The sequence below is a fragment of the Cynocephalus volans genome, chromosome 10 (assembly GCF_027409185.1).
Source record: "Cynocephalus volans isolate mCynVol1 chromosome 10, mCynVol1.pri, whole genome shotgun sequence".
Lineage (NCBI taxonomy): Eukaryota > Metazoa > Chordata > Mammalia > Dermoptera > Cynocephalidae > Cynocephalus > Cynocephalus volans.
In genome coordinates, this window is record NC_084469.1 from 108,165,146 (window position 1) to 108,181,187 (window position 16,042).

At 47.6% G+C, this 16,042-nt stretch overlaps 1 pseudogene; it reads right to left on the minus strand.

The window, feature by feature from the left end:
* Nucleotides 1-1,974: 1,974 nt before the first annotated feature.
* On the minus strand, nucleotides 1,975-10,976 carry LOC134388033 (cytochrome P450 4F11-like; annotated as a pseudogene).
* Nucleotides 10,977-16,042: the final 5,066 nt, after the last annotated feature.

Sequence of the window (16,042 nt, forward strand, 5' to 3'; positions counted from 1 at the left end):
GCCCTATCACACACCACCGGCTGGAAGGTAAATCAGTACAAAGACTCTGGAAGGCAAATTAGCAATATCTATATAATTGGAAATGTTTACATAAGTCTCTTCAACATGGGATAAGCTGAATAAAATATGGAATCTATGCAGCATGCAGAAAATAGAGCTGTAATACACAGTTGAGTGAAAAGAACAAATTACAAAATGTATATATGTAAGTACAAAAGAACAAAAGGTATAAAATTTATATATGTAAACACAAAAGAGCAAAAGGTATATGGATTCATATAGATAGATAGGTACCTTGATAGAGAAGAAATTGATGACTCTGGTGAACTCTTGGTAGAAACAGAGGGTATTCGTTTGGGTGGGAGGAATGTGAAGGATAACCCTATTCTCTGTGATGTCTCATTTAGTGCAAGAACAGCTTGTTCTCATCATTGTTTTTGTAATTTAAAACTCATTTCCATATGGTATATATACACCATAGAATATCTTACAGCCTTACAAAAGGAAATTCTGTCATTTGCATAGATAAACTGGGAGAACATGATGCTAAGTGAAGTAAGCCAGATACAGAAAGGCAGGTACTGCATGATCTTACTCATCTGTGGGATCTAAAGTCCTTGAACTCAGACATCAGAGTAAAATAGTGGTTACCAGATGCTGGAAAAGTGGGGAGGGAATAGGGTGTTGTTAGTCAAAGGGTAACATTTCAGTAGGAAATGTTACAGGAGGGATAAGTTTTTGAGATCTATTGCACAGCATATTGACTTCAGTTAACAACAGTGCATTGTATTTTTCAAAATTGCTAAAAAGACTACATCTCAAATGTTCTCAACAATAAATAAATGATAAATATATCAGGTAATGGATATGTTCATTAGCCTGATTTAGTTATTCCACATTTTATACATATATCATAACATTACATCTGACCCCATAAATGTATGTAATCACAGTTTGTCAGCTAAAAAATAAATTTTAAAAACACTTAAAAACAAACTCATTTCCCAAAACATATAGTTAAGTACAGTTCTGCGTCTATTTCATATACTCCTGTGTGTTCTTATATATGCAGGCATGAATATAGACCTTTTCTGAAAGGACACACAGCAAACCATTGACTGTAGTCACTGCTAGGGTGAGCCTGAAGAAGTTAGCTCATTTTTATCACAAACTTTTGTACACCTCTCTCTATGCCCCTCTTCCTACCCTATGCACGAACACCTCTCTCTCCTCTCTCTCTCTCTCTCTCTGCCCAGTCTGTCTTCTAGACCTAGAGGGCTGTTGTCCAACTGCACCAGAACAGCTACCAATCATCCTCGAGGGTCTCAGCTGAGATACTTTCTTTACCCCCAGCCTTTCTTCTCTCGCTCTCCATGGCCATATGGGCTGGGAGTGTCCTGACCTGAAAGTGTTCCTCCACCAGGCTGGAGCTCCTGGAAGTCAGATCCCTGGGCAGGGCTTTTCCCGGGTCTCCAGTGAACAAAAAAAGGCTGGGCACAGAACTGAGGGTGGTAAGACAGTGTGGGAGGTTTTACCGAATGAAGACTGGATAGATGAGTGATGCAGCTTTTCTGGACAAGAGGTGGGTGATATTTACCCCTATGAATCCCTGAACTGCACAATAGAGTAGGAAATAGAACTCAAGAGAGGAACATACACTCAGGGAGTAAAAATATTTGGAGGGAGAAGAGGAATAAACTGGAGGGATGTTCATTTACTGAACATGTGCTAAATGGCTTCATCTGCCTTCAGCATTGTCAGCAATTATCTCAGCAGCCAGATTCTTCTGTCCCAAATACCTGCAACCTCTCCCCTGCTAGAGGTTGGGTATCAAGTTCTGCCTCTGGGATCTGCTACTACTTCCACTAAGCAGTGATGACGGTCCTGACAAAAACATCTTGCCTATTTCCCACCTGTTGAGTAGAGCCAATGAAATGGGCTCAGAAACTGCTCCTGAGAACCCGCACTCACCATTCAATCTCTAGGCTTTTGGTCCTTTAAAAGCTCTCCCATCTCCTACTGACAGTGCTCCTGGTATTCCCAGTGCTTTGCAAGGCTGTACAGAGTCCAGGAGATTCCACTGGCTGTGGTGTCGTGACCTGAGGGGTGGCCAGGAAGGCTTGGGTGTCTGGTATGCCTCAGAACCAGTTGCATGGACAGCCCCCTTGAATTGACCCTCAGGGAGGATTGGGGAGGGGGAGAATGGGAAGGATAGACAGAATGGAGTAATGCAGGGTCCACCCACCAAGTCCCTGGGATGCAGAGACCCCTGCTCCCACTGTAGTCCCACACTGGGACCCTTGCCCTCAAACATGAAGGTGTCAATCTCTGCTCTTATGTCCTCATCTGACAACTCCTTCCCATTTTCATCCCGGAAAGAAGACAATAACCCCCTAATCACACTAGCTCTGTGGGATTCTTAGTCTAACATGAGATAATTTCCGAAGATCTATCATCTGTCCAGAAACCCAAGCCCACCCTGCACTCTTTGTCACCATCATCATCAAAGCCACTCCACGACAGGCTTTCTCCCTGGCTTCTGTGCCTTCTGTTTTGCTTGTGGTGGTTGAAATCAATGATACAAGAATATTTTCAGATTTCTGCATGATGAAGTTGTTGCCGGAAAAAGTTACTGGCAACCTGGATTACAGGATGACCAAATAGCAATGTGCCTTGAAGGTTATAATTAGGTATTGCTCCAAGGGTATTTGCTCATATTCTAGGGTGGTAAATCCAGACAGTCTCGTCTCTCCTGGAGGCATTTGCATTGTAAAGCAGATGCTGCCACCTTCTTGGAGAGAATTTGTTTGTAATCCAAACCAAAGTGTTCTCTCTCTGTCTCTCTCCCCTGGAGGCAGAAGAGACCCAAGTGCCATCTGTTCTATACACGCTCGTCTCAGAATGTGCGGTCACTTTTCTAGGGTGAAAACTCTGCTACACATACCAGTAAAAACATTGGGTTGACTTCGAAGGAATGTGGAAATGAAAAGCTGGAGCTGAAATCCTGGTCTAGCTACCGTTATTACTGTGAATAATAAATAGGCTGTTCTAAATCTGGGATTGATGACTCTGTCAGCATAGATATAGACATTAACAAAGAGACAGACAATGACATAGACATAGACATAGATATCCATACTAATGTGGGTATGTACATATAGATTAAAATGTGGCAGACTAATTTATTTATTGGCAAATAGACTAAAATCTCAGGCTCTTCACACTTTCAGGCATAGCAGTCTCCGATAGCTACATTCCACAGAGTCATCTTGAAAACCTATCTCTGCTCTGTCCCTCCCTTCTATCAGTAATTTCAATGGCTCCCCAGTGATCTCTGAATCGAGTCCAAGTTCCTTTGTCTGACATGTGACTTCAAGGAACATTGTACCTCTTGAATTCTGATCCCAGATAAGTCCACCTTGCTCAGCAGTAGTACATCCATGAAGTCCAAAGTCTTGGATTTCGCCTTGGCCTTGAAGAAGTCATCAACACCCTGATCAGGGAGGGCACGGTGCTGCTCCCAGAAGATGGCATCTGTGAATTCATGTACTAGGCGGCAGGCCATGTGGAAGTGCTGCCCATGCCAGGTGAGGTAGTACAGGAGGTCCATGTGCAGGAGGGGCTGCTGGCTCCTTTATTTCACAAGGGAGCTGAGCTCCAAGATGGCAGCAATATACTCACTGGGCTTCCTGCAGGATGAGGACATGAAGGAAGGCAACAATGTAACACACCTAAGTCTGAGAAGCAACTTCCACCAGCAGCTGGGAGCAACCTCCCATCAGGAAACAGTATCCAGAAACACATGGCCCCACAGATAGACAGTGGGGATGAGCCATGAGACCTGACTCTCCAACCTCTCTTCTCCCTCCATCCCCTCTCCATGAGCTGCCTCCATGCCCCATGCACCCAAAGCATTGCTTAGACCTCATACTTCTCTCCTTTCTCTACCTACTAACCTGTCCTTCTCCTTCTCCTTCACAAAACTGTCCACAGTTCATACCTCATCCTCTTCCAACTGGTCCATGGCCCAGCCCGCTCCATAGCCTCCTTGTGTCCATTGTCAACTCCATCTAGTGCCCACATGATGTCAGTCCTCCTCAGAGTGCAGCTCTGACCATGTCCACCATCTGCTCACATACCTACTGTGGCTCCCTGGAAGCATCTTGATAATGTTTATATCCCTTTGCCTGGCTTTTCAAGACCCTTAAGGTCCAGAGTGCGTCTACATCTACACCTCATTTCCACTGTCTGGTGCCCATGCTCTACTCGTCCTAGACTTCTTGTCTTTACTCAAAACTTTGTATCTACCTGGAAGGACCACTGTTTCCTTCTCCCCTTCCCTTTCCTCAGAGCACAGCTATCACACACCTCCCCCAGGAAGGCCCTTCTGGTTGCCCTGGTCAGTTGACCTTCCCGGCCCACTCTGTTGGGTTTATGACTCAAGTTCCCAGGCCCAGAGAAAAGACTCACTCCTGACAATTGCTGTCGAAGCTGAAGATGCATTTCTGTAGACTGTCCACAGTCAAGAGGCTGACATGTCCAGATGGTGATGCCCATCGAGGCCAGGTGCTTCCACTTAGACTGATCAGAGGAGATAACAGAACTAGAGCCCAGCACTGGCTCCCTTGAATCTCTCCCCAACCCCAGATTACGTGGTGTAGCCTGTTGCATCTTCGTGAGTAATGCATTGTGCTACGAGATTAAGACAGCTACAATGTCACTAGGAAATAGGAATTTTTCTGTTCCATTATAATCTTATGGACCACCGTTGTACATGAGTTTCATCATTGACTGAAACATCGTTATGCAGCACATGATATATTTCTATGTGGGGATAGGTAGTCTTCCATGGGTGTTGAGCATTCTTGCTGGGTATGCCAAGATCACAAGGCCCTGAAATTCTTAATCCAGGCCATTTCTCAGAGTTGTGTTTGGAGAGAACAACCTAGAGGGACAAGTTAGTGTCTCCCCCTAGACAAATATCAGCTTGCTTCTGCTTGCTGTAAAAGCAGTTTCTCTAAGCTTATGTTCATCCCTTCAAATGCAACCTACTATGCGAGCAGGCATCGATCAAAGCCCACCTGATTCATCCCCACAGGATGTGTGTGGCTTGGAGAAAGAATGCAAACCAAAAAGAAGCACATGCTCCTTGCTGTGTCCTCAGTAATAAACTGCCCTTTGTCTCTGACCCAGGAGTCTCGTGTCTTCTGGCCAAATCCATGAAAGAGCAACAAGCTAGCTGATCAGCTTGCAAATAAGAAAAAATCTTAGGTACTTCACAAATCCCTTATCTTCGATTCTTCACTTCTCACACATTGCCAAGTGTGTTTTTTCAGCAACTTCCATTAAGAGATGGTGCTGTTTTACCCTGCCCCCCAAGATGGAACCTGTTTTAATTCCCCCCTGACCCCACCCCCCACTTTGACTGTGCGCTGGACTTCTGGATTTCTTTGGCCAATACAATGCGGTGAGAATGATGAGATACTAACTCTAACAAACCTAAACCTCCAGAAGCACTGCAGCCTGCCCTCACTCCCTGGGACCCTGTCTCTTTTATGTGAGGAAGCCTGGATGACTTCTGGAAAAAGTCACAGGGAGGAAAGTCCAGTGGTGTCAGCCGAGGACATCCCAGATCAGCCTGAAGCTGGCCAAGCCCCAAACATGTGAGAGACCTGATCCAGGATCAGAAAAGCTGCCTACCTGACCCACAGCTGATCATACACCATGACTGACCCCATCCACGTCCAGAAGAACCAGCCACTGAAACATAGACTTGTTAACAATCACAAACCCTTATCATTTTAAATGAATGAGTTCTGAAGTGCTTTGCTACTCAGCAATGGCTACTACACAACCTTCATCATTATCATCACAGTGTTACCCAACGCCAAGGCTTCTGTGAGGAAAACCTAGAAACTAATGACTTCTGAGAGCTACTATGTACTGGGAACATGACAATTACATCTTCTTGATCAACGTGAATAGTGGGGATCATTATCTCTATTTAATAGCTGAGCACACGAGCCTCATAGAGGAAGCTCAATGACCCTGAAGCCACCCAGCAGAGAAAAATATTACAGACTGATATGTCTGAGGCCCCTCCCGCTTCCCAAGGCTCCAGCTGGGACCCTGGGTTCATGTGACTCATGTGCATAATGTTCACGCTGTGGTTGAAAATCTTCACATAGGGCTTCAGGATGTTGAAGTGGAAGGCGGGTGTCAGCATGAGGTGGTGGTGGCTCCACTTGTCACCAGCACTCAGCAGCAGCCCATCCCCTAGTGCGGTAGTCATGGCAGTGGACAAAGGCATCACCTTCCCCAGTCCCCCAAGGTTGTCCCCAACCAACCCCTTCACGTGCAGTTATTCACCCAGCCAGGGTTTCAAGAAGCTGTAGAAATTCATATCCTTGGGTGCGATGGCAGCTGACAGGGAAAAGGACCATAAGGGACCATAGAGAGGAGAAGAGGAGGGACTTTGGGTGTTGGGTGGAGGCTTCCAGCCAGGGGTCTGCACAATCCCCCTCCAAGCCCAGCATAGCAGGGAAGGGGCCGAGGGCAGAGCAAGGAGGGAGGAGAGAGCATAAAAACAGGAACCAAACAAGGCTGCAGCAGCAGAGCACAGTAAAGGCACACCCTAACACAGCACAGCATGCCCAAGCATGCTTTGGCATGGCTTCTACCCAAACTATCATGTTCTACAACACTCGAGCACAGCACAACACTGTGAAAAATGCCTTTACAGGGACCTAGGACACCCCATGTACCCCAGAACTCTGTGGCATCTCCTGACATAGATATGGGACATCTGACATGGCCACAATATGTGTTAACATGTCCCTACATTGTTACAACACACGACAAGTCCTGAGATGACAATATGCTCTGACATGATCCCGAGATGGTCTGACATGACATCAGTGTGCCCCACAGATGGGTCCCAGACAGGATTTAGATATAATCCTATTAATGACCCAAACATGGTGCAGCTATAATCCAAATATAACCTAAGACCAGCCTCAGACAAAACTCAAATAAAGTCTGTGACATTTCACAAAGGGACCCAGGATCCCAGACCTCAAACAAGCTGTAAACGTGGTCCAGATGTGATGAGCAGAAGAAAAAGACAATCTCAGATAGCATCTCACACAGGAACCAGACAGACCACAATACACTACAAATGCCCTTGGCCGCAGCTGAGCCCTACACATGACCATCTCCATATGATCCCAGGGGTAAACATATACTAGCCATAACCAGGTATTGCATATTCTGGGTGTAAACAGATATAACATACACAAGGTGTAACCAGGACCCAGGTGTAAAAGTAAACGTGACAACAGAGTGAAGGGAACAGACTTGATGTAGGTGGGGTCAAAGATGCAGATGAACCCGTGCCAGGGCCCCACCCCCCATCAGCACACATCCCCAAAGGTCCTCCCTAGTCCCTATGTGTGCAGGAGACCCACCTCCCAGCTCTGAATCTACACAAGAACAAAGAGGACCCGATTCACCTGCTTCTAGGCTGCCAGAGAGAAGGACCTTCAGGGCAGAGAACCAGATCCAAGCCCTGGGATTTCCACCCAGCAGTTCTGCACCCTGCTCGTGCCAAGCATCCTCCTGGGATCCCTCCCCACATCCTCTATACATAACTATCCAGGTCCTTCAGTTACAGGGACAGAAATGATCTTTCCCTATTTAGACCCCAAACACCATGTTCACCTGGGGTCTCTTCCTTCCCATTTTCCTGATAAAGAGACTGAGGCTCTCAACAATGAGGTCACTTGCCCACAGTCTCCCAGATATTAAGTGTAATGCCTGAGACCCAAGCCCAGGTCTGTCTGGATCCAGGGCCTGAGTTCTTAGCCATTAAACAGCTTTTTGCCCCCATGCCTGCCAAGAGTGGGCAATCAGAGTCACCATGGTTGAATGAGGAATTGATCCTGGACAACAAAACTAAATCATGAGCTATTTATGGAAACTCTGGTGGAAAGGTGAGTTTCCCATAAAAACTGGTTTTTGGGACTTTTATTGACACCAGGAGGAAAGAGTGACACATGAAAGGTGAAACCGAGAGAGGAATACTGGTTCCTGATGACATTGAGACCTAGATGCAGCCGTGCCTGAAAGCCACCCTCTCTGGACTTCACAGTCAACAGATTCCCTTTCTCTGTTTAGACCACACAAGATTAAGTTTCCACCACTCACAACTGAAAGAGTCCCTGACAGCCAGGGAGAGCCAGGGACCTGCTGAGTCACCGATCAGGTAAGGGAAGGAGCCACGGTCCCTTGGGAGGCTGCTCCTTCCCTTGCTCTGCTTGGCGTGTCCAAGGATGAGAAGGGCCAGGGAAGGGAGCCAGGCTGGGTGGGGCCTTCTATTGGAGATTCTTGGGGCCTGGAAGAAGAGTGCAATGATCGTACGATGGACAAGTCACAAGATGGAGTGGAAAAGACTGACCCACCAGAGCTGGTTTTTATGGAAACAGCAGCCCAGATCCTCTGCCATCCACAAGCTCTCCTCATTGCTCTAGGCCTGGGGATGGACAAGGCTGACACCAGGCCTGGAAGGGGACCTTGGATGCTCTCAATGCCCTGGTATCATCCTGCCCTTTGTTTTAAATATTTCTACTCGTACTTTCAAGACCCAGTTCTAGCAACTCCTCCTCCAGGAAGCCTTCCATCATGCCCCATCACAAACCTTAGTCTCTACTGGACTGTCACAGCCCATCTCCCTCTGGCTTATTCCTGACCAGAGGAATGAAGTTGAGGATGTCTGTCCAGATCCATCTCCTCAATACTGGGGCTTCTTTCAGGATAGGGCCTTGGATTGAGGTGTCTGGGATCTTCAGTGGTGTCTAGAACACCAGGGCTGTAGTGGGTGGAGTCACTGGGAGGGGGCTGGTGAATACGTGAAAGAAAGAGGAAGATGGCTAAGGAAGAAGGAAGGAGGAGCCATGGTCCTGCAGGGACTGCACAGAAGCTTGGGGATAAGGGGTCTGGAAGCTCTCGGATGTGCCGTGGCACCCACTGCCACAAGCTCCATCCTGTCTATTTGAGGCATTGATGAGAATCCAGATAAACTCAGGACAGCATAGAGTGATGATTGGGAAGAAGGGACCAATCCATAACTGAAAACCCTGGGTGTAGGTGGCCGCCAGCTGAGTCATGTCCCTCATGCCCTGCTCCATGGGGGTGACCTGCAACCAAGACAGGGTGGTCACCTCTTGTGATGGTTCATTGTAGGTGTCAATTTGACTGGGCTAAGAGATGCCCAGATAGGTGGGGAAACACTATTTCTGGCTGTGTCTGTGAGAGTGTTTCAACAGAGATTAGCATTTGAATCCGTAGACTGGGTAAGGAAGATCCACCCTCCCCAGTGGAGTTGGGCATCACCCAATCCCTTGAGGGACCACACAGAACAAAAAGGGAGAGGAAGGGTGAATTTGCTCTCTTTCTGGAGCTGAGACATCCATCTTCTCCTGTCCTAGGACAGCAGAATGCCAGGCTCTGGAGCATTCAGACTTTGGGACTTACACCAGCAGTCCCCAGATTCAAAGCCCTGTGGACTCAAAATAAATTAAACCACTGTTCTCTGGTTCTCAGCTTGCAGATGGAATACCATGGGACTTCTCGGCCTCCATTATCACTTGAGCTAATTGCCATAATAAATTTCTTCTTTCGTCTCTCTCATATGTGTGTGTGTATGACTATATCATTTATATTATTGAGGGTACTTCAAAACTTCCTGGAAAGATTCATATTATGTTTATAAATTATTTTTCCATGAACTTTTTACAATACCCTCACAGATATATATATACGTAGCTCCTATTGATATGTGTACACACACACACACCCTGTTGGTTCTGTTTATCTGGAGAAACCTAACACACCTCTCCAGAAGGAGCCATAGCGGGTCCCCCCCTGCAGCCTCCAGAATAGGCACAGCCTCTGCAGGGAACATGGGTCTGGATTCTGCATGGATGCAGGAGATCTCCATTTCCTCCTGCTCCTTCCTTCTCGGGGTCATATCCAAGTGCCAAGCTGCATCTCAGAGCACATAAGGAAGATGTGCTGTCTGCCCACAGAGAGGCCCACCTTGGTTCGAGAGAATGGATTTTCTCATGCTCGAGTAGTTCCAGCCTGCGGGCAACTACACAGGGGAATTGTGGGCAGCAGTGTGTCCTCAGGACTAGTCCCTGAGGCTGGTGCCCACATCCTGTCATGTCCTGGCTGGTCCACTTGACCTCAAGTTCCTCTCATGGAAAAGGTCTGTATATCAGAGACCTTCCAGCCTTGGGAGACCTCAGGCAGCAGAGGTGAACTCTGACTGTCCATCAGGACATGGCTCCTACCTATGGGCACCTTCTGCATGCCAGGTTCTGTGCATAGGGCATCCCATGCACACTCTCACTGATCCTGTGCACACACCCATCAGTCATGTCTTTTTCTGATAAGAGCATGTCTAAGACAGAGGTCAGGGTGTGGAAGGGGAGGCCATCAAGAAAGGTCACTGAAAGGGGAGTTGAGTGGCCACCTTTTATCAGCTTGTGTAACAGGATCCATGGTACAGCTCAGAGGGGAAGACCAAGGGAAAATGAAGGTACCCAAAAAAAGGGGGAAAGTGGGACACACTGCTCACACCTCTCTTCTGGGCCTCATGTGTCTGCTGTCCTGGACCCCAGGCCACCATCTGATTCCCAGACCTCTGAGCCTATTCCAAGCTACTGAGACAGTCCATCCACCCTGACACTTCGGACCCATCCTGCTGCCACACTCACCAGGCCCACGTGACCTGAGAACCAGTTCAGTTTGGGGAGCTGTGGGAAACATCGCAGGCGGCGACAGTTGTCATAGAAGGTATAGGTCCAGGCCAGGATGCGGGCCAGGAGCCAAGAGGACCCAAGCAGCAGTGGAAGTAGCCACAGGGAGGTTGACACTGGCCCCAGGCCCAGCCAGGACAGGCTCACCTGCGGCATCCTGCAGGCAGATGGGACAGAGGTGAGGTCCTGAGTGAGGCCAAGGCAGGGCCATGGGAGCTCCAGGGACAGTGGAGAGGGGCAGGGAAGGTGGGTGCTGGGGGCAGGGCAGGGAGGGCTCAGAGATGGGTCAAAAAGGCCTGAGAACAGGGAGGGAGACCCAGGGAGATCCAGGGGAGGAGGCAGGGTGAGCTGGGAGAGGAGGAGAGAGAGAAAGGGAGACAGAGGCTGATTAGAGTTCAGAAAGGTACAGCCTGAATCACTGGAAGTTGCCAGAGGCTCTGTTACCTGAAACCCAGCAATCTCCAGGGCCAGCTTGGTCTCTGGAGCCCCTCCAGGTTTTAAGCAGTGCCCCTCCCATCCCATACCAGCATCCTCCGGCCCCATGACCCCCAAACCACCACCTTCTGACAGGAGCAGCTTGTCTTGCACAACCTCTTCTCCCTTTGTCCTAAAAGGTCTTTCTTCCCTGGGCAGGGCCAGCCAGTCCCAGAACACCTGGCTGCATCCTCCTGCCTGGGCAGCCAGCCAAAACATGGATGGGAGCACGAGGTGCAGAAGAGCTTGGGGTGACACAACATAGGCATTGGACCCTTTGTACTCAGCACCTCCCACGTGTGGTGGGGAGTGGGATGGGAGAGGTCAAAGGCAACTCTGAACTCCAAAGTTTACAGCTGCTCCTGCCCTTCCAAGGCTAGGGTGCAGCTGGTAAAAGCACGAAATTGAGAGTTCAGGCACCAGGTGAGCAGTGCCAGCCCGTTCTTGTCCCAGAACACCTCCCAAGCTCCTCTTCAACCACGGGCCAGGAAAACGTCATGCATCATTCCTCAGTGCAGAATTAGGAGGCTCCAAGAAGGAAGCTTTTGGGCCCCAGATGCAGAACCTGAGAGGAGTTCTAGTTCTGCCTTAAGAAGGCCAAGGCCCAGGTTAAGACCTAACTTCTCAGAGCAATAAAAATAAGCCCAGCCTCACTGGGGATTACTTGGGTCAGATTCTGGGAATAAAGAGCCGAGTGGGAAGAGCAAACTTGGAGGCTGGACTCAGCATCAGAGGTCAGAGGACAGAGGGGCGGTGTGGGGAGTAAGGCTGAGAGGGGCTGTGAGCAGATGGGGTCCAGGGAGGGGAGGGCAGAGCCAGGAGACCCTAAGTGGAGTCTTCCTTCTGCCCAGTCCTTGTTCTGTCTGTAGGCAATGCCGGCCCTCTCAGAGATCAGTCTTCCCATCTGGGAAATTGATGTTCACATAAAGGGGGCACATCTTGTCTAGATACTGTCCCAAATTTCCCTGTGGGGTGCTCTTAGCCCCTCTAAAGTCACCCCATATCAGGCTCCAAGATGAGGGTGAGTTTGAAGGCTGCAGCTGCCAAGAGAATTGGTATAGACATTCCTCCTGCACCTGACAGAGTTTGGCAAGATGCCCAAACTCTTATTCCCCCATGCACATGCCTTCCAGCCCTGCGTGATCCAGATTCTGGTTCTGAAGGATCCTGGAGCCCTCAGCAACTTGGGGTGCACTGCCCCAGTTCCTCCTCCTCCCCTGCTGGGATGGATCCACCTGCTGGCAGGTGCAGTTGATGGAGCTGCTGAATTTCCTGGCCTCGGAGGCCTAAGAACAAGTAAACTGGTTTGGGAGGCAGAAGCCTAGAGGAAAACTGGAAAAACTCAGAGGGCACACAGCAGATAGGATCACCTACTAGTGACTGTCATCCAGTGATACTAACGGATATTCTTCCTTCCTCTTCTCCTCCTCCTCCTTGTCTTCTCTCTCTCTGTCTCTCTCTCTTTATGTCTCTCTCTCTCAGTTTATTGAGTGCTGATTATGCACAAAAACTAGTCCACCCACCATTGACCACCCCAAGCCCCAGAAAGGAGACTCAGTTGATGGAACCCTGGGAACTGCCGAGTCCTAAAACCAGGCCACTTTTTCAATGCCACCCCTGCTCAGCCCTGCCCAAATTGTAAATTTGTGAGCAAACCAAAGTTGTTCATCATTTTAATCAACTAAGTTTCCTAGTGGTTCGTTGTACAATAATAGGTAACTGGAAGAGATGCTTTTCCAAACAAGTCTGAAATCCTCAAAAAACTGGTTGTGTGTGCTGAATGTTGCCTGAAGTGATTTTGTAGATTAATTTAAGGATCTTTATATTTAATTTTCCATGTTTGTGTTTGTGATTTATTTTATTTTATTTTATATTTTTTAAATCTTTATTTTTTTAATTTAATTTTATTTTGTGAATATACAATGTGGTTGATTATTGTGGCCCATTACCAAAACCTCCCTCCCTCCACTCTCTCCCCCCTCCCTCTCCCCCCTCCCTCCCAACAATGTCCTTTCTATTTGCTTGTTGTATGAACTTCAAGGAATTGTAATTGTTGTGTCTCCTTGCTCCCCCCCCCCGGTTTTTTGTGTATTTATTTATTTATTTTTAGCTCCCTCAATAAGTGAGAACATGTTATATTTCTCCTTCTGTGCCTGACTTGTTTCACTTAATATAATTCTCTCTAGGTCCATTCATGTCGTTGCAAATGGCAGTATTTCATTCTTTTTAATAGCTGAGTAGTATTCCATTGTGTAGATACACCACATTTTCTGTATCCACCCAACTTATGATGGACACTTGGGCTGGTTCCAACTCTTGGCTATTGGAAAGAGTGTTCTGATGAACATTGGGGAACAGGTATACCTTCGACTTGATTTCCATTCCTCTGGGCATATTCCCAGCAGGGAATAGCTGGGTCATATGGTAGATCTATCTGCAATTGTTTGAGGAACCTCCATACCGTTTTCCATAGAGGCTGCACCATTTTGCAGTCCCACCAACAATGTATGAGAGTTCCTTTTTCTCCAAAACCTCGCCAGCATTTATCATTCAGTCTTTTGGATATTAGCCATCCTAACTGGGGTGAGATGGTATCTCAGTGCTGAGTGATGTTGAGCATTTTTTCATGTGTCTGTTGGCCATTCGTATATCTTCGTTTGAGAAATGCCTATTTGGCTCTTTTGCCCATTTTTTAATTGAGTTACGTGTTTTTGTTTTTGGTAAAGTTGTTTCAGTTTCTTGTATATTCTGGATATTAATCTTCTGTCAGATGTATATTTTGTAAATATTTACTTCCACTCTGTTGGTTGTCTTTTAACTCTGTTAATTGTTTCTTTTGCTGTGCAGTAGCTTATTAGTTTGATATAATCCCATTTGTGTTTGTGATTTATACAAACTCTTTGAAGACAACTGATTTTAAATTTTAATAGCAGCATTTTCTCCTATGGATGCACTATCATTTCCAGTCTATCCACAAAATAGTGAGAAGCCTAGCTCCTGGTTAAAAATCTATATTGGGTCCATCAGGCCTGACAACAGACAATTACAGAGGCTTTCCACCACAGGCCTCAGGAGGGAAGCTGCCCTCCCCACACCAGCCTTGGTGCATAATCAATGCACTGCAGTGTCCTAGGAGACTTGCCGTCGCGGACTCAGGCGCCCTGTCCAGCCAGCCACGGTCTCACACACGTCTGCATTTCTAGCCCAGGCACCTCCAACCAAAGGTCTGTACTGGGAGCCTTCCGCAGAGGGCTTCCGTAGGCACCTCTGCCAAGACCTCCTCATCAGGGTGAAGGAGGGGAGACCTTCAGACACCTTTCCCACACTATGACTCAATGCTTTTCCTTTCCTAGTCCTCCCACTTCCTTCCCTCAACCTCGAGGTCCATGAAAGCTTTGCTGAGGGTTCCCCAGCAGTGAGATGACCCCCACGCCTGTGCGACCCACCTGACTCTCAAATGGGTAAATAACGGAAGGGAGGGAGACAGTGCGGTCTCTGGTGTGGCCTCATGCTTTCACTGTCACAGTGAGTGATGGAAGCCTGGACAGTCACCTTCACACTGGCTTGTGATCTGAACTGGCTGCTCCAGCCCTCGGCAGCTCAGCTGAGCTCCTGACAAATAGAAATGAGCACATTCTTGGGCTGTCTTCTCTTCCTTGCATTGACTCTGTAACTTGGGGTCAGCTCTGTTTCCTTGGTTCTTTCTCTTTCATACCCTTAGGTAAATCCTGGGTGAATGTGGGTGGCCTGTTGACGCATGAGTGACCCTGTTAATAGGTGTTCCCTTTGTGCTGGCTGTATTTAGGTTCACTTCCCCATCAGGCCTCTTTGTGGGTGGGTGGCTCATGACCCTATCAGCAGGCATGGCTGGGAGGCTGGCAGGCAGTCTAAAGACTCCTTCCCAGTTGCTGGATTTAGGAAAACTTTACTTGGGGAGGCTGGGGCTTTAGTGAGTTTCCTTTAGTGTCCTGATCTCTGTTCCATTCTCTCTCCATTCACTGTGGAGATCTGGAGTAACTATGGGTTAGAATCCTTTTCTCCCAGACTTCAGGACCCACTGAAAAGCACCAAGCCCAGAGACAAAGAGAAGAAAGAGGAGAGAAGACAGAGGCAGCATCTGTCCTTTGTGAGGAGAATTCCCGGGCTTATCACAAAATCCGATTCTGAGGCCTGCCTGGGTGTGTTTTTAGGGGGCAGGGCCACCTACACCAGATGTAGCCAAGAAGGACTTCTGTTAATTTCTTAATTAATTTCTGTTAATTTCCTTTGTTAATCTCTTCTTCCTCCCATAGGTTGACTTTAAACTTGCAGTGTCTGCAGGACTCAATTTAGAATCATGATTCTTAATTCTGCACCAAGCCTCCTCTGAGACCTTCATTCAAATCCCAACTCCCCTCATGGGCTACAGAACCTGGGCTTCGATTTCTATACCATTATATAGCTGGGGTAGAGTAGACACCGAGTAAATATTACTCATCACGCTTTCTCAACCCTACTTGCAAAATAGTCCATACTTTGGTCCTTTTCTGAAACTCTCAGCCACATCACAACTTTAAGTGCTCTGAATAGTCCTGCCACAAATAAACCTATTTACCTGTGCTAAACACAAGGATTCCAAACTTTTGGAACTGAGACTCCATATTTCTTTCCAGAACAGCTTTTAATGTGTTATTTCATGTAACACTGCATGGCAGATTCTACTTAGGACACTTGTGAAATTTCTGTCTTGCACTGAATCTCTTCATTGA